Source organism: Pinus tabuliformis, chromosome 8 (assembly GCF_031772625.1).
Source record: "Pinus tabuliformis cultivar Carrire ecotype Pingquan chromosome 8, CPIR1, whole genome shotgun sequence".
In the NCBI taxonomy this organism is placed as follows: Eukaryota; Viridiplantae; Streptophyta; class Pinopsida; order Pinales; family Pinaceae; genus Pinus; species Pinus tabuliformis.
The window spans coordinates 963,682,463-963,701,981 of record NC_142294.1 but is presented as its reverse complement, the minus strand read 5'-3'; the positions used below and the strand labels follow the sequence as shown (position 1 = coordinate 963,701,981).

Sequence of the window (19,519 nt, the reverse complement as noted above, 5' to 3'; positions counted from 1 at the left end):
TATTTTGCAAACCAAGTAGTGAAAAAAATGAAGGGCTTGTTTGTGAAAACCAGGAGGAATACCACAACTCAGTTCCTTAATAACCAGCAAAAACCACAAGTTTAAAGCTAACCAATTCCAAAGGAAAAATCACAATGATAAAAGCAATAAATCAAAAAACAACAGTTATAAAACAACAAAGGACACATCACTGCAGCAACAGCCAAGAAATCATGGGAAAGCAAAGGAAAAATCATGAAACTTCAGACTCTCGTATGAGCAACAGCAGGAATGAAGATTCTGATCCTAGTCACAAGAACTACATTGCAATCTATCTCATCGAAGGCAGGTTTCGGGCTGAGATAAAGCACTATAAGAATAGAGGGTACATTCACAAAAATCGCAGCAGCAATTTCAGCGAGGAAATCTCCATTTTCCATGTTATTATAGTGATACTTTGGTTTCAAAGACCCTCCCTGTCCTCTCTAATAGCCAGCAGTGTTTCCTCTATTCAGCGCGCAGACTTCATCTTAAGCCCCCACCCTTCTACTTACCCAGCTTGCTCACTTCGTATCTCTTCTCTCCCTTCTCTCCCTCCTCTCAGCAAGCGCAAATCCCTTCTGAGCACCCACGCCCTCCATCTGCCCCTCTCATTATATCAGCCCTCCTCCCTGACTGATATAACCAGACGTTGGCCCTCCTTCAATTCTGTCGTTCGCAGGGACTTCAGCTCTATCGGTTTACAAAGAAAAAACCCGTCTGAGCACTTTATCCGAACTTCAAAAAATCATTCATTTGCATCTATTATTATCATCGAGCCCACACTCCAAACCCTTTTCTGCAGCGCTGCTCCCTCCTTTCTCTGATCTCCGATCAAATCAGGACCGTTGATCGGGCACTCGATCCGACGGTCGTTGATTAGCCTGATCAATCAAATCTGCGCAACTCATCCCCACCGTCGATCTGTACTCATAGGATCGGACGGCTCCCACCAATTTCGGGCAGACAACAAGCACGGAGATTACCCGCCCGAAAAGCGGTTTTCTCTCTCTCCTCCGATGCTACGTGTCGCTCGGTCAGTGGAATCGGGTGACCCCTCCCTTTTACCACTTATGGTTTATAACCTGCCCGAAATACCATCTCCGCATTTAATCCCGCCTTTCTTCTCGGTTAACATGCGGACTTGTTCGTGCCCAATGACCGTAGATCTCAACCATCGATGGTTGCGACAGCTCCTCCAATCTCCTCTTCCATCAGCGCCTCTGGTTAATCTCCACCGTCCATCCCCTGATCCCAATCTTTGCGAATTAATCTTGGTCGCTAATCTTCTGACAACCTCATCTGTTGACACATCCAACGGTTCCCGTTTATGCCAAAAGGAAAGTGGTCAACAGCAGCAAAAGAAGAAGCATCTCAGGCAACACAAAATCAAAGAAGCACAACGAAATTCGGAGCAGAAAGCAGAGACAAAGGAAGAACAAGCAAACAAATCACATGGAATTCAACCCACTGAAGCAGAGAACTCTTCGAGCAACGAAGGAGAGAACTCGGACAATTATGACAAGAAGAACCAGTCAAATTAGGAACAATCAGTCTACAAGCCTTGAAAAACTGTCAGAGAGCCCATGACATGCAAATTTCTCTTTCTAGTAGGTCAGTTTGTTAGGCAGTACACTAGAATACACATAAAAATACATGAAGTCCTGAACACAAGCCTAGGAGAAGAGACTGCATTCCTATCTCATGGCTTAGATGTTTTTCATGGTACAGTGTTTTGTAATAGGAGCTTGCTCCATCAAAGCTTTTGGTAATATATAAACTACCCGACCTTGTTAGAAAATATATATATATATATATAATTTAATTTACAAATTATATTGGAGTAAAATAATAATGTAATTTAATTAAAATCATAAATAAGGTGAATTAAATTAATTAAAATTCAATTAAATTAATAAAGTAATGTTAACCCTAATTAAACAAATCAAATGCATTCTATGTAGCCTATCCTTAAAAAAAAAAGAGAACCTACACAATCAAATCTATAAAGATCATTAAAAGTTCAAAGGCATGTAGAGTTCCATGTAACAAGGAGTGACAAAGAGACAAGAAAGGGAAGAAAGGGCGGTGACTCGGAGAAATATAAAGGGAAGGGCGTACGACTGAGAAGGGAGCTTTTGTTGTGGGGGAATGAAGTGCAGGGAAGAGGAGTTTACTTAGAGAGTCACAAACTGAGAGAAGTGTTGATTGGTCTTGAAGCTTTTGGGCACGGGGGCCAAATTACTTCAATTTTTGAAGTACTTTGGAGTTGGGTATCGAGATTGTGCCTAGTTTGGCAGGGAGGTTTTGGTCTTTTGGTAACAAGAGCAAATTGGGCGCTACAACAACGCAGAATCGACTTCAAACTCAGTAGCTAGGTATGTAGCTATGTATTTAATTAGTTATTTCGCTCAAATTTTTTATTGCCTGTATTATTAGCATCAAATTCTGAAATTTTCCAAATTCAGTACCTTACAACCCATGTTGCCTGAGATATCAATGACTTGTTCTTCTAGGTTTGAATACCTCTATTTTGCTCGAACTTGAGGGTTGTTATGACTAGACTCATCTTCCATGGCAAGTTTTGAGACTTCCTTCTTTAGCGAATTTTTAGATCCTACAAGTACCCCAAGAAAGCTACTCTTACACCAATATGATTTGTAAATTGCCATAGATATTCCACTGGAATAGTTCATCACAACATATCTTTAAAACATCATGAAATCTTTTATTATGTAGTCTATTATCTTAGATCTGATTTAATATTATTAATCTAATGTTCAAAATTATGGAAATAATTAAAACTAAAATGAAAGTTTCAAGCAAATGTATGCACCATCCACACGAATGAACACAAAATGTGACCTAGGATACCCAATATGGGAGAAAACCCAGTTACCAAGTGAGCTTTGTTTAAACAAAATCTAGCACCCTAGTGCAAAGCCTCACTAGGCAACCTAGATCAAGTACAACAATGGGAGTATTACCACTATCACCTTAGCAACAACTCCCCTCATTTTAGCGATGGACACAATCCGAAACAAGGTAGGATTCCCTAGTAGATCTTAGGGGTCATATAACCCAATTACCTTAAGTTCCCCCTAAAGGTTCTACGTTAATTTCCACCCAAAGATATGAATAGACAATAGAGTTTAAGGTGGATTAAATAACAACTTCCATATTTTAGTTCAAAGGTTCCTATGGCTCAAATAAAGTCTTAGGTTAACCAATAGAGACTCAAATACGTTCACCAACACACACGATCAAGATATTACACTTGAATGCCATAAACTAGCTCTTTAAATCAAAACTAGCAGCTATACAATCGTATATAACAACAATGAATTAGTCCCGGAAACTATGATGATAAAATGTAAATTGACAACTTAAATTATGAGTAAATAAGAGAACAAATTACAACACTTTTCTATGGCTTCAAAGTCATGTAACACTTAAACCCTAGAGGTCAACACTATTTAATGGCTAGAAATGGCACCCTCAAGATCAATGATTTGTTAGGTCAATTTCAATTTGGAGTATGCCAATTACTTAAGTTGGATCTCAAATTAGGGTACCACCATGTACGAATAAAGAAGAAGACACCTGGAATACCACCTTCAAGGCCAGGCAAAGTTCTATATGAACAGGCGGTAATGCCTTTTGGTTTGTGTAATCCACCAACTACATTTATGCATTTGACGAGTGATGTTTACATTCCTTTCTAGATTCATTTGTGATGGTGTAATTAGATGATATATTGGTTTATGACTCTACATGGGAAGATCATATCTCACATCTTATGCAAGTGTTATAGACTTTGAAAAAACTTAGATTGTTGGCTAACCTTAAGAAAAGTGAATTTGCTCAATATTGGTGTACTTGCAGTATGTGATTGGTAGAGGGGAACTCAAGATAAAACCCATGATGTTGGAGGTCATTCACAAGTGGCCAGATCCTACCAATGTCACTAAAGTTAGGAGCTTTGCAACAACGTAGTACCTATGGAAGTTCATATCATCAGTTATAACTATAGTCCCACCACTTCATGTCATAACAAATCAAGTGGTAAGAGCTTCTAGTGTGGGAAGAATCAACAGAAAGCTTTTAATGAGCTAAAATAAAAAAATTAGTAAAGCACCAGTTCTTGCATTGCCTAATCTGCAAAAGCCTTTCAAAGTGGAGACAGATGCAAGAGGATATGCTATGGGAGCAGTGTTCATGCAAGGAAGTAACTGTTATGCTATCACTTTGAAATGTTTCATGATAGAATCCTAAACCACCCTACAAACAATAAGGAAATCTACGCCATGGTTCAAGCTATTAAGAAGTGGAAGCATTATCTGATGAGCAAGGAAACCATTATCCACATGATCACCAGCCACTACAATATTCGTGGCCTCAGGGTAAGCTTCAGCGAACTAGGCACTATAAATGGATGGCACTAGTAAATTCGCAACCATTTTTGCATCTAAGCTTATAGCTTTGAGAACTCTTATGCACATGGAGCTTTTTACCCATGACACATACAAATAGCCTGACATGAAGATGAAGACTTTATAAAGGTGCTTCAATAGCTACAAAGCCAAATTCATGTACAAGAAGGTGACAGAAAGGAGAATCTCATTTCTAGAATGTGTTGCTCTATAAGCTAGGCATGCTTGATGTTCCCCTCAGTTAGTAAAAGCTTTCGGGGACCAAAATCCTCCCTAAATGGGGTAGTGTTATTTGAAATGAATCATTATTTAATTTATCATATCTTCGTATTATCTAGTTGGAAATTTGGAGGAAATAGGTTGTAGGGCCCATTTAAAGGGCGGTTCCAAGTTTGGTGATTTGGAATCAGAAAATTTTCAAACCCAATTTGAAGCGTTAAACAACACTTTTGGGGGCCAAAATTTTGGGAGCATAGATCCAAACCTCTCAACACTCTTCTACACCTTAGAAGCTTTTCAATGGTGTGAAAATCACCACAATCAAAGTTCATACGTAAAAGTTATGCCTCTTATAAGTTTACTTACCCTATTGACCACCATGGTACTCACTAGATGCCACGTTGATGCCCATTACTCATAATGTGGGGCTAGTCACACATGGACTTTCAAGAATATTCTAGAGGGTCCAAATCCCTTACACTAATTGAGGGTTGAGGCATGCAAAAACCCCAACCCTAACCTTAGATGGCTATCGGGATATGTTTAATATTGGTCCACTTGGTAAGCAAGGGATTCCATTCTTTTGCCATTGTTATTCTTCCATGTTTGAGCAAAGCATCTAGGAGTGGGACATTGAAGCATAACAAAGGAGGTAAAATATTTTCTAGCGACCATTCAAGACATAGTGTCCATGGGAACTCCACAGTGGGTGTCCCTTTCTTTGTATTTGCATTTTATAACTAAGAAAAAAATAGCATAGCATAGGTCTCACCTTCTCATTGGGATCTCTCCCATATTGGGTTTTTTAGGTCACATCTCATGTTATTGTATGTGGATGGTGTGTTCATTTGCTTGTTTCTTTCATTTCAATTTTAGTTATTTCCATAATTTTGATATACACTAGTAATATTAAATCTAAAATCTAAGGTAATAACTTGCATAATAAATGATTTTAGAATATTATAAGATTTGTTGTCGCGAACTATTCCAATATAAAATCTGTGACAGTTTACAAATAAAGGAGGTTTGATCTATGGAATACACTCAGATAGGGAAAGATGGTGCATGTGTCTCAAGGATACATAATTGGTGAGGCCCGGATGAAAGTGCCATAGCTTAATGTTGTCATGTGCATTGACCACCATTGCAATGAATTTATTTGAAGGAGGTGAGGAAGAGTTCCCCAACTTATATGGATGTTTAGATTCATCATAATATCTAAAAGCAATGACATTGAATCTATATTAGATATCTTTAATAATCCATCTATCCAGCGAAATTCCACTGTTTTATTGGTGTGTATGTGTGTGATGCTATAAGCAGATAGTAAATTTGGTCGATGTCCATGAACATAGGCAACATCTCCATGCTTAAAATTATATGACAAATGTACCACATCCTAAAACTAGGAGAGTTGAAACAACACCAATAGTTATATGCTCACATTTATGCTAATCATTGTAGTCGAAAAGAAGGCATTTGTACCTCATCATATGTCAAATTTCCCCAGAACTTGCAATCCAATACTGTGAGAAGGTGGAACACCATAATGCAAAGTGCACAACTAAATGTGTAGAATTACTAACCTTCTTTGAAAAGGGAATTTTCGCTAACTATTCGTCTAGTAATATTTTTACTCTATTGAGAATAGAGAAGACTATTATTTAAAGTGTGTGCCTCTTTATGAATATATGAGTACGTCAATGGTGGCAGGAGCAAGAGGGGCTATGCTCTACCAGGATGAAACAACATAATTAACCTACTTTTGGGGCCTAAGACATCGACCCAATAATTATGTTGAAGCTTGCACCCTTCTTCAGGGCTTAATACTTTCCATGGAAAGACAAATTACTTGTCTTTTGATTGTTGGGGATTCACAAATCATTATTCATAGTTTAATTAAGGGGACTCTCCCAAAAGCTTTGGGCTGAGAGGCAATCCTTAAGAAGATTTGAAGGATCTTGAAAATGTTAAATTCTTATGAGATTCATCATATAGTGAGACAACATAATTCTTTAGTTGACTCTTTGGCGAAAAATGGCACCTTGTTAGCACAAGAAACATTAAGAATAATGAAGTCAAAGTTCTGAAGCCCCTTCTATAGTATTTAATGGGCAAATTTATCTCGGGTTGGGTGTTCCATGTGGCACCCAAGAAGAGGTTGGGACATGCATAGGCCGTAACGAAACAAGAAGATCTGTAGGGAAAGGACAAGCCTTTGGCTCAAGCTCTATTTTGGCGCAGGTGTGGAATGTATTGGGTGGAGATGGGTTTCAATCTTTCCTTGGTTCAATTGGCATCTGCCATAATGTCAATGTTCAAAAGATGTGAGATCTGGGAGATACTTCAATACCCCAACAAAGCAAATGGGATAATGAGTTCTAATGGCAACATGTTTTCAAGTTTATGGCTCAATCTAGGCACACTACTACCATGTGAAGGTAATCAGAGTGATGTAATTCGCACAATGAATAAGATTTTGGCATAACATCAGGAGTGTACCTGTAATCATGCAAGCAAGTGTTGAGTTAAAATTCCATAAATCTTGGAGGGTAAGGAGAGGACCAACTATGGAAACACTTGAAGTTGGCAATTTGCATGGAAGGTGGCAAGGTAAGGGTGAATTTTTCTTTTTATGATTAGTAGTCTCCTGCATTCCATTGGTTTCTATTTTAGTTGAGACATGCACATGGTTAAATGTAATTTCTAGAGTCTCGAGCAAGAGTTATGGTACTAGGGATGGTATTAAAAATTTTGTTACAGTTGGGTCAATCTCAATCTAAGAGGAATAAAGGATCCTCGAGGGAAAAGGTGACTTTTATCTCTTAAATTTGAATGCTCCAGGCAATGTAATAGTGTTGGTTGGAACATAAAATTGGCTAGAAGTGGTATCCAAAGATTTGGTCCAATTCTTTGGTGTTGGAGATGGCAATGAACCAATCGAAGGGTATAATTGGATTACATGTGACATAAGAGGGAAGAGTGGTCTTCGAGCTCACTTAGACTCTAAATTGCTCCATATCTCAGTTTGTCCTAAAGGTAAACTTGTGATATGCTTCCCTTGCAATTAGTATTTATCCTTTCAAGTGAATCATCTTATCTTTCTCAAGGGCATCTTGTGGACTTTTGGCAATATATTGTTGTTGGATGCAATAAGTAATTAGAAAGAATGGGTATTCAAAGAACTGGTCCAAATCTCAAGTGTTGGGGGTGGCAGTGAACTAGTTGGAGGGTATAACTGGGCTCCATGTGATGTGAAGAGAAAAAGTAGTCTCCAAGCTCACCGAGACTCTTACTCCCATTGTTAGGTCATCTTGAAGGTAAATTCATGATATGCTTCTCTTGCAATTAGTACTTACCCTTTCAAGTGAATCCTCTTATCTTTCTAGGGAGCATCTAGTGCAATAAGATTAATATTGGGTTTCAAATTTTGATAATTTGGATAAGGATACAAATAGTTGCTAGGATGAGGCAGTTAATAGTTTGGCTAGTTATAAAGGTGCTTCGTCTAGTGAGACACATTGGGTGAAGGAAAAAAATGAAGTTTCAGTCTATAAAGGCTCAGCTCTACTCCTTATCGTTTAATTGAGGTTGGGAAATATTTAAAGAAGTAATTATGGCACCTTTCAAGGAGAAGTTAGAACAGTGAATGATTGCATTTTCCTTCTACGGATGATTAAAATAGTCAAATCCAAGTTAACCAAATTATAGCCAATGTAACCAAATGTATGGACTTGTTAATTGAACGAATAACCACCATGCAAAAAGTTGAAGACAAAGTGTCCAGTCTTTGCCAGCAAGTGGAAGAATTGTAGTTATCAATAAATAGGACCAGTAAGGAACACTCCTCCAACAACTCTAGAGCACAAGAGCTTCCAGACTTAAATGCCCCCCCTCCTTTCTAGTTTAGAAGCACGGGTTTCGAAAATAATTCCCCTTCCTAGATGAATTAATATGCTTTGCAAGTATTGTAAAATTTTGAAAGTGTTTTATCGTATATTCCCTGACCAACATAATAATTTTGATATACCAAACATTAGAAATTTTGAGGAATCAATTACTTTTTGGCTGAGAATGTTTTACGAATGACTACTTGAATCAACCCAATGTACATGTTCCACTCATCACCCATATTTTCAATATTACAAATTTCTAGTTTTGGTTAAAAAAATATGAGTAGGTCATCCTCTTCTTGTTTAAGGATTTGTAAGTGTCCCCCATAGACTCATGTATAATGAAAATGCCTTACAATGAACTTGATCTGTAGAGGTCCATTGGATAGTTCACCCAAATTTCTTAAGGTGACTGAATAAGTTTAGAAAATACATACTCTAAAATAGTTGAAACAAGCTCCTTGAGGAAAAGATGCATGTTTTAGAAGATGATAGCACAATTAGAATCCCTTAAACCTTGGCCACCCGATTGAACAATGTCAAAGTTCAAGTTCTTCAACCTGCCAATGTATTGCTCAATAGTAGAGAAATTTTCCATTTTAAGATTGGAGAGCTCAATTCTAACTCAATTCACTTGGGTAGCATTCACTACACAAAAAAAAAGTTGTGGAAAGCATCCCAAATCTACTTTGCATTCATGTTATCCTTGTTGTGATGAAGAAGCTCTAGCTACACATAAATACTGATCAACCACAAGGCCTCATCCTTCTTTAAAAATATGAGGTCATAGTTGTCATCACGTTTAGGTAGAAGTAGCTTCCATAATTCCTTGTAGTGAAGAAGAGCTATCATTTCATCACCATAAATATGATATTTGGGCTCATTAAGTTAGTGAAGCAACCATTTGCCATACATAATAACAGTGATGCGAAGCTCGCGATAAAATCGCGATTTATCGTTTTATCGCGGTTTTTTCAAAACGACGATAAAATAGCCCGATTTTTATGTGAGCTTTTTTTTGGCGGTTTTTTCTGAAAAAATCGCAATAACTACGATAAAATCGCGATTCAATGTGATTTAATCATGGGGCCAGCGTAGAGCGAGTTATAAACACCCAAAAATCGATTTTTTTATTCATTTGTTCATACAGCGGCAGCGGTGGATTGGGAGTCCCCTTGGAGAAAAATCTTGGTCGATTGGGCGCTGATTGGAGGAGAAAACGACTCAAAACCCCCAGTGGATTGAGAGTTGAGGAGGAGAGGATCAATTTTCTCCGGCAAACCGGTATGGGCACCAAATTTATGTGTTTTGTTTTGGTTTTTTTTTGTTTTTGGTTGGGTTTGGATAACCCATTGGTTTATCAAATATTTTTGAGTTGATTTGATGGTGTTTTTGTTTGTTAAATTGTCAAAAATTCAATGTGTTTTGTCATGTTACTCATGTATGTAATTTTTTTTTTTTTGTAAAACTGCAATCCTTATTTTGCCAAAGGTTCACCATTCAACTTCAAAGTTCAAAATTCATCTTACAAATTTAAAACTCAAGAGTCAAGATTTTAACCAAGTTACAAACATGCCAAGGAAATTGGACCCTCTGTGGGAATTTGGTGAACCTGATGGAGGGTTTGATAGAATAAACTTGTCTTGCAAGTTGTGTGGGCAGCATATGTCGGGGGGGGTTTATAGATTGAAGTATCTCCTTGCACAAATCCCTGGATTTGATGTAAGGCCTTGCAGAAATACAAATCTGGAAATCATCCGAAAAGCCATGAGATCATTGGAAAATTTAGAGCACAATAGAGAGGTCAAAGCAGAAATGAAGAAGCAACTAGCAAAGACTATGTTAGGCTCAGGTGAACAAGGAAGTGGCACTGGTTCTACTTCAGCATCAATATCTACAACCAACCCGATAGTTGCCTCATCATTTTTTGTTCCTAGAACCACGCCTGATTCACAACCATCTATCACTTCAATGCTTAAAAAAACTAATAAAGAACAAGCTAACAAGTTGTTGGCCAAATTTTTCCTTTGGAGTGATATTCCTTTCAGCGTTGCAAGGAATAATCCATTTTTCCAGCCTGTTGTTGATGTTATTGCAACTATTGGCCCAGGGTACAAAATCCCTTCTTATGATGACTTTAGAGGTCGGATTCTTCAAAATGAAAAGGTTGACTGCACCAAAAGATTGGAGGAGTTTAGGGCATCATGGGCACAAACAGGATGCACTATGATGTCAGATGGTTGGACCGACCAAAAGGGGAGAACCCTTATAAACTTCTTGGTTAGTTGTCCCAAGGGGACAATGTTTATGAAATCTGTTGATGCATCTTCACATATCAAAGATGCAAAAACTTTATGTGATTTGCTGGATGTGTTTATTTTGGAGGTGGATGCAGAACATGTTGTCCAAGTCATAACGGACAATGTTGCAAATTATGTTGTTGCTGGCAGGATGCTTATGGAGAGGCATCCTACTTTATTTTGGACACCTTGTGTGCACATTGTATTGATTTGATGTTGGAGGACATAGGGAAAATTCCTTTGTCAAAGATATTGTTGAGTCATCAAAAAGCATTACAAAATTTATATATAATCATACATTTGTACTTAGCTTGATGAGAAAATTCACCAACAACAAAGAGTTGGTGCGCCCCGCCATTACACGGTTTGCCACTAGTTTCATATCTCTTCAATCCCTCTTGAATTCTATGTGGGATGTGAAGAGAATGTTTCTTTCAGAGGAGTGGCGTGCTTTGACAATGAGCTGCAAACCAGAGGGAGAGGCCATATGCAAATTAGTTTCATACCAGGAAGACTTCTGGGTGGGAGTGCAGGAGGTGTGCACCATTACTGAACCTTTGGTAAAGGTTCTTCGATTAGTTGATGGTGAGAAGCCCGCAATGGGCTATTTGTATGAGGCCATGGACAAGGCCAAAGAATCCATTCGGGCCTACTATGATGATAAGGGAGATGAGGGGTTTCAGAGACAACTCCTCCTATGGGAAGTGATTGATGAACGATGGAACAACACACTCCATCATCCCATTCATGCTGCAGGGATCTACCTGAACCCCGCATTTTCTTACCCATGTGGGTTCGTATTTGATGCTGAGATCATGGATGGATTCTTAACTTGTGTTCAGAGGATGGTGCGATCTCCAACAGAACATACAGAAATCTCCAAAGAAATTGAGACATACAGGATGGCAGGTGGCACATTTGGCTTTGACATGGCTGTGACTGATAGGACGACTAAAATGCCAGGTATTTTTTAGTTTGTTTCAAATTTCATTGTCTCTTCAAGTTCATAACTTCATACTTTGCTTCAACTTTCAAATTTCATTTTTTCTTATGTTTATTTAAAATTTTATTTGTAATTTTGTTGTAGATGCATGGTGGAGAATGTATGGTGCCAGGGTACCCCTTCTGCAAAAGCTTGCCATTCGAATCCTCAGCCAAACATATAGCTCCTCAAGATGCAGCGCAACTGGAGTGTATTTGAAAAAATACACAACAAGAAGCGCAACAGATTAAAATTAAAACTTAAAACTTAAAATATTGCAAATTTCCAAATAATTTTTTGAATTCATTAAACAATATTTTTTTTATAATTATTATTTCATGATCTTTGTACAAGTTGGAGTCCCAACGACTTAATGACATGGTCTACGTCTACTACAATCTTCGATTGTGGGTGAGGCAACTTGAGAGGATACCTGATATGGAGGCCATCTCATTGGATGGGATTGACACCACTGTTGCATGAAGGGTTGAGGCCGAGAGGCCTCTCATGGAGTCTGTCGATGATCGGTTAGAGCAGGAGGTAGTGGACGGGGAGGAGGAGGAGGAGGCGCAGCAACAGGAGGAGGAGGTGACACCACCTACCCGGGCTACCCCTGCCACCAGTAGAGGACGTGGTCTACCTCCTATAGCTCCTAGTTCTTCAGCTTCTATAGCACAGTAGAGTCCACTGCCAACTCCACCAGCGTCTACATCTAGAGGGAAAGGGAAAGCTATTGCATTTTATCGCAAGAGGGGCAGAGGAAATCAGTAGTATTAGACTTCAGTTATTTGGTTCATTTCATTGTATATGACATTATGACTCATGATATGAGATACATTATTATATTTTTTTTTTATATTCTGAGGTTGAGTTGGGACTCAAGAGTCAGGACTTACTATTCAGGACATGATTCACTGTTATGTGTGATGTAGCACTTGAAATGATATTACACATCTTATATATTAGTTCTTTTATCATAATTATGTGTCAATGTATTTATTTTATGTTGTAGATGTTTTAGATATTAAAAAAATGAAAAAAAAAATGAATATTTTTGTATTTTACGATTTTTTCCCGATTTTTACGAATTTTTCCAATTTTTTCCCCTCACCGATAATATCCTGATAACAATTACTGCAACATTGCATAATACCAATACTAGGCTAAAAAAATTGTAATAGATTGGCTACAAGAAGAAAAAGGTGAGCCACCTTAAAAGAGGATAAAAATTGCAAAATAACCCATCAAACATGTTAAAGAACCCAACCAATAGCAAAATAAGGAAGATAATTCCAAAAGAAAGGGTAGGAAACCTTAAATTATTGTTGACGTCCGAGAAACGAGTGGTGAAAACACATTTTCAAACCTAACACAGTTTAAAAACAAGGCAAGATTGAGAAGGAAGTGTCACATTAGCTCTAATACCATGACGATATCATAAGATAAGATATTTTTATTAGAGTCCAATTTATGACCACAAATAGGTCAATAGAACTACTAAGTACAATAGTGTCAATATACAGTGCAAGTGCAAGGGCCACTCCTATATAAAGACAAAAAGTAGATCTAAACTCCAATAGCTAGAAAAGAAAAGAAAGTGTTGTTGGAAAAGCTAGAGCACTACATGGAGACTTGAGGGCCAAAAATCAAAATTCCTTAGAAGGATTCCTTCAAAGAGGGTACAAGGGAAAGGAAAGAAGCCTCAATGCTTGTTGGACCCATCACCTAAAGAGGATGGAAACACTACTCTCTTGAAGGTCATCTACTTCTATAAATGCTTCTCCTACCATCTGAGGGTGAAAAGAAAAAGTTTGTGATAGAGGACTATCCCAAAGCACTAAAATAAGAAACAGTCCATCATATCTTATTGTCTCAATGGAGATGTTGTCTAGGAGGGGAGGTTTGGCTACTAGAAAGGCATGCCCTGTCTTGAGATCTAAGTCGACAACTTCTTGAGGGTTTTGTCAAAGTGGGGCAAGAAGCCCCCCCTTGGACTCAGATGTCTATACCTTGCTAGCATGGTATTATTAGTTGTCGTACCTATGGTATCCCTATCTACTCGTTGCACTAGAAAAGGATGTAATCATTTCGGTGATGCCTGACCAAAGGGGTGATCTCAACCTAGAACAATGAAGCCTCAAAGCCTCCCTCATAGGCAAGGCTAAGCATCACTAGTCAAGTAATGGAAAAAGATAAAAAGATAGTTCTGAGACTCAAAGAGGAGGTAAAACTTCCCCCATATCTTAGAATAGATAGGGTGCTCCTCCATCTCAATTTCTACAAAATTACAAATGACATAGCTAGTATATTTTGTCCTCGTGTGGAATTTGATCCCTCTGCCAAGTGAGAGATCAAATAATCCTTCACTACATCAATAATAACCCACTAAGCCCTAATGTCCGTTTCATGAGATGCTAACTACATTGGGTTTGTCGATGAAGGAATTAATTTATCCACAATTTCCCAAAGGTCATTTTCCTTCAATGACCCTTGCCTTCTAGGGCAATAAGTTTGAAGCCCCATCCAACCTGTCCTCAAATCTAAGACTTGTTGCTGCCATTTCTACATCTGAACAAAAACTGTCATGTGCTTATTCCTTCAAGTACCCGCAAGCATTTTACTGTTAATTTATATATCTACTAAGATCTCACTGCAAATTGAATAAATCAGCTGTAAACTAGTGTGAATCTTGTTTGGTCCTTTAAAAACCCACAAAAACTTTACAACTACAAACTGTTAACTTTCAAACCTGCCTAGATCTGTTGCAAATTTGATTAGCCTCCCTCTTAGAGTGCAAGCTCTGATACCATGTTAAACTTCCTAACCTCAGTAAACTGGAAAATTATTTCCTAGTAATTTCCTTGCTAAAAATTAATTTAAATTACAGCGTATGAATAAAATGCATTACTGGGGTTTTTAACTGGTAAAAATATAATTTATAGTTGAAGCAAATTAATCAATTTCCACGACAACATATGGAAAAATACTTTTCCCTTCGAATAATCCTTATGTTAAATTTCTCAAGACCCGAGGACGATTAGGAGCAAATAGTTCCCCGTAAGATTCATCCAGCCCTAAAAGATGTTAGGAACATTATGCAAGTTGTCTAAAACAATCCTCAACAAATCAAGAAAATTCAGAAGTCACATATTGCAGACTGACAGAAGGAGCTGTGGACGCTTCCCAACACAAAGTTCATAAAATATACAAATCTTTCTACACATGGTCCATAGCATAGAAAACCTTCTAGATAACCTTCAACCAAAAATTAAAAAACCTAGAGCTCTATAAAACCCATAACAACAAATTTACAAACTATAATTCGGCCTTGAGCAACTCTTAAAAAAACCAAAAAATTCTCAGATAAATTACAAAAGAAAGACTCAAACTCATCAAAAAAAAAAAAGCTAAAAGCCCATCATGCAAACTGCCTAGAGACTCGTATACAATACACCAAAAGTTAAAACCGCAGACTCCAAGCATTCTCTCAAAGGTAAAGGAGAATTTTCTACAAAACCCTAAAAAAAAATTTAACAATCTCCTCCAAACATACCAAATCACATTCGACAAATAGAAAAGACTAAGAAAAAAAAGAATTCATTCTAGGCCAGTGACAACAGCAAAACAAAAGGCCAGTCCCATTTTAGAGTGGTAAATGCAATAAAGTGTTGTTAGGAGTCCTAATATTAGAGGGTCAATATAATTGTTAACGGCTAAACATTAAATATAGGTTAAGCTGAGAAGGTACTTCAATAACGTATTGCTCTTGTATAAAAAATGCTTGTGATGATCTATCTGATGACTCCTTTGTTAAATCAATATTTAATAACACATTCTTTGTATGTCTCCTTCTATCATGTTATGATCATGTATTTCTAAAATACCAATAGTGGTATCAAATCAATAACTAAACAATACATTCTTTGTATGTGTCTCTCTCATGTTATGATGGACTGATATTAGGAAAGTCCAAGTTTCAAAAACTGACTGAATTTAAAAGGGAGTACTTTATTAAATAAACTCTTTATAAGGCTAAAGTTGTAGAGTTTGGAAAATTATGAGAATAAGTATTATAAGAAAGCAAAACGGTCGGACAACATAAAAAGAAAAATCATGTGAGGAAAAAATATTATTCCAATGCACAACAGCTAAGACAGAATACAAACTTCAAACGTATAACTCAATCTACAGGCCAACAGAAAAGTATATGGCAAACAAATTGGAACCAAATAATGAATTATATAGTGGCAGGACAAGGCCATGCAGTGAATCATTTGGCAACAGCAGACCAAGCTACCTCATAGACCTCTCAATGGCAACGTACAAATTGACTTATCAAAATAATCCTCGATCATCAACTTGTACATGCAGTAGCAGCATCATTCCCTTGAAAGCATAAGGCAGGATTATGGTGCAGACATATATCACGATTTTAAGCATTGCATACAAACAATGCTTTCAATAGCAGTTTCACACTGTAAGTCTAGAACTAAGATGCTTGAGCTTATCATTGTTGGAAGCAATGGCATTGAAAGTTTGAAAATGCTTGCATAGCACGCAGCCATATAATACCATGAAACATGAGAATATGCCCTGTTAGAGCAAAAGCCTGACGATACAGGGCAAGAATTTTGCAGATGTAATCTCCCTAGGGCATGTTATTCAGATGCACATGAGGCAAAGAAAAACCTGAGGGTATTTATGTTTGTCTCAAAGATCCTTTGTAAGTTCCAAATAAATTACAAACGGCTTAAGACGGTTGTTTGGGTCAAAAGCACAGAGCATCAATTTTACTTTTAAGAAGCATATATTTGGTTTAATGATGGCCAGCAGGAAACCATGCCTAGTCATATAAACATCTTGAAAGGACTGATGCAATTAGCTGAAGTAAACATTGAGGTTGAAAACGATTAAGACAAAGCAACATTACTGAATAAATCTTCCCATATATTATAACAACATAGTGTTCAGTCTCAGTCAAGTTCCCTCACAATCCTCAGGGAACACAATCTCAACCCTCATGGCAGAAAAAAAAATGAGTAGGAAAAGAGGAGGTCAAAGAAAGTCTCCTTTTAATAAAGATAGCATCACTAAGGTAGAAAAACTAAAGGCAATAACAATAAGAAATCAAATCAGGACATGGAATCTGGGATCGCAAAATATGAGAAGCCGGTGTTAAATTGATCGATTGGTTAGGGGAGTCCAGACTAACTCTACCTTAAAAGAAAGAAGGTGATGGGAAATATCTTGGATCATTGATTTTCTATGGGAGTCCAATGGCTAGCCTAACTTCAGATCGAGAGTTATGCTAGTGAGATGGAGCACTGAGAAGAGTCCTAGAACTCAGTGGCATTGGGCTTCTGATGACAAAAGATGAACATTTAAAAAAAATGTTGAATCTAGTTGTTTCAAAAGTGTTGATCTGAATTGTCTTTGAAGGGGGTAAACATAAAAAGTGTTATTTTGTGTTAAGAGAAGTCTGAGTGTTGTTAGGAATTGTAATTTTAGAAGATCAAAATGAACGTTAATAGCCCGACACTATATAGAGGTTATTTGAGAAGTTTGGGTGTTGTTAGGAATTTAATCTTAGAAGATTAAAATGAATGTTAATAGCCCAACACTATATAGAGATTATTTGAAGAGGCACTATAATATTTTAATACTTGATGTAAAAAAAAAAAAAAAAGCTAATGGTAATGTATTTGATAACTCCCCCATTAAGTAAACAATACTTTCTTCGTATATGCCATGAACATGTACTTTGAAAATGCCAACATCCCAATAAAGTCTCAACAAATGAAAGCTAAAACCCTACATAACTTTCGAAAGGAAGTTCAACGCTCAAGAATTGTCACAAATGGAATCCAGAAGACACAGAATGCCCTATATAGATATATAAATGCAACAAAAGCACAGACTTCTCAAGAATCGAATAAGCCGGACCTTAAAAATTTCATCCAAAAGAAAAGGAGTAATTTTCACAACCATAATTCATAGAGCCAAATAAATCTTCTACAAATAACTCCTTTACACGGCAAGAAGTTAATAAAAATCTGCCAAACAATTCTAGCTAAAACTAATCCAAAGCAATTCTGAAAAAAGAAAAGCTGAAAGCCCCTTCATAAATTTCGTGAGGGAAAAAGAAAGAAGCACAATGCAGACTTTCTAACATATTCCTTGAAAAAAATAAAAAGAAAATCGATGCAGAATGTATAAAAGATGTCTCAAAAAACCCATGGTTTTCAGCAAAAAAAATTCGGGGAACCTAAAATACCTTAGAGAAAGGGTAAATGTTCAGTGCAGTTAACTTCATCACACCCAGACTTCCCTCATAAAAAAACACAAATCTTCACCGCAAGTGACAATAAGAAAAGTAAAATTCAGTCCAAAGAAATAAAAGAAAACCTCAAAACGTGCATAAAGCTCAAATGGTTTCAAATTTACATGGTAAAATGAAGATCCTTGGAATCATATCCAAAACCATGAAATAATGGTAAAGATAAGACCAGGAAGCCTCAGCCGCGAATCCTGATAAATTCTAGAAAAAACAAATTTGATCATAAACTTATTGCAGCCATAACGAAAATTAGAGAAACAAATGCTCAAAGATGGATAAAGCTCAACGTAAATAAGATGAAATCGTGCATAAATCGATTGAACAAAATGAGGCAGGCTCCCAGAAAAAGTAGCTTACAACGAAAAGCAGTTTCCTAAACTTCCAAAAACGAGACCTTAAAATCCTCCTATTCAAAATTCTCGAAAACAAAAACTAAACAGAGGAAATTATATGATCTCGTCAAACTCTGAACAAAGAAAACTTGAAATGCCAAGTAGATTTCAACCAACAACTCCACTGAACTGAACTCCAAACAGAGAAGTCAGCACGCCTTACTGAATTTTAGCCATAATTAATGAATAAAAAAAAAATGCATAAAAGCTACACCAGGCAGAACAAGAGATGGCATGTAGAAACATACTCTGTGAATTCTCAGCAAACAAGAAATCATCAAAATCATTAACACAAAACTGAACAGACCATAAAATTGTAACACGTGACTCTCACCCGTACAATCAAACGCAGATGCCGTACAGCTCAGCGGCCAAAAAGGTTAGCTTCCAAGTTCTCTCCCAATCTCCAATATATTTTAAAACCCTGGAAGCAATGAAAACATACTATAAGTAATCTTCCATTTCTGTCTACACCACTGAAACTCCAAAGACAAGTTCAAATAATTGTTATAAATAAAGCTGAGACCATAACAAATATTAAAAAACGCAAAAATAAGCCTCTGAAATACTGCAAATGAAGTTGAAACGAATTTTCTTACCCGCTGGATTTGGACTTCGTGGTGAAAGTGACAGCCTCAGTTTCCAGTGACCTGAGCCGTGCGACTACGACGTCCAATAACTGTATCGCGAGTGTAGATGCCGTTATATCACAATAGATATATCAAACACACGTTTAGTCAAACACACATTTTTTCACGTCGAATTAAAACTCTTCACATTTAGTCAAACACACATCTTTCACAGCATTTCAAATCCATACTCTTAACGAGATTCACTTTGATGTAATAAAGGCCATTAATTTTTCATACTAAAATTATTGTTGGTATCGTATCAAATCAAAATTCTTCACATTTTTAAAGAGATTCTTCAGATTTTTAAAGAGAT

The 19,519-nt window shown here is 37.1% G+C and overlaps 1 protein-coding gene across 4 annotated transcripts in view; it reads right to left on the bottom strand.

Annotated features, from left to right (window-relative positions):
• Nucleotides 1–19,259, bottom strand: part of LOC149238674 (protein argonaute PNH1-like) — a 147,457-nt gene extending 128,198 nt beyond the window's left edge. For 2 of the 4 annotated variants that reach the window (XM_089373145.1, XM_089373143.1), the window contains exons 1-2: nt 19,174–19,259; nt 18,909–18,998 (exon numbers count right to left, since the gene is read on the bottom strand). The gene's annotated coding sequence lies outside the window, so the exon portion shown is untranslated. Of the gene's footprint in view, nt 1–18,908; nt 19,140–19,173 lie in introns of those variants that run through there. The other 2 variants (XM_089373144.1, XM_089373142.1) reach the window with 1 other exon arrangement.
• Between the last annotated feature and the right edge of the window lie 260 nt (nt 19,260–19,519).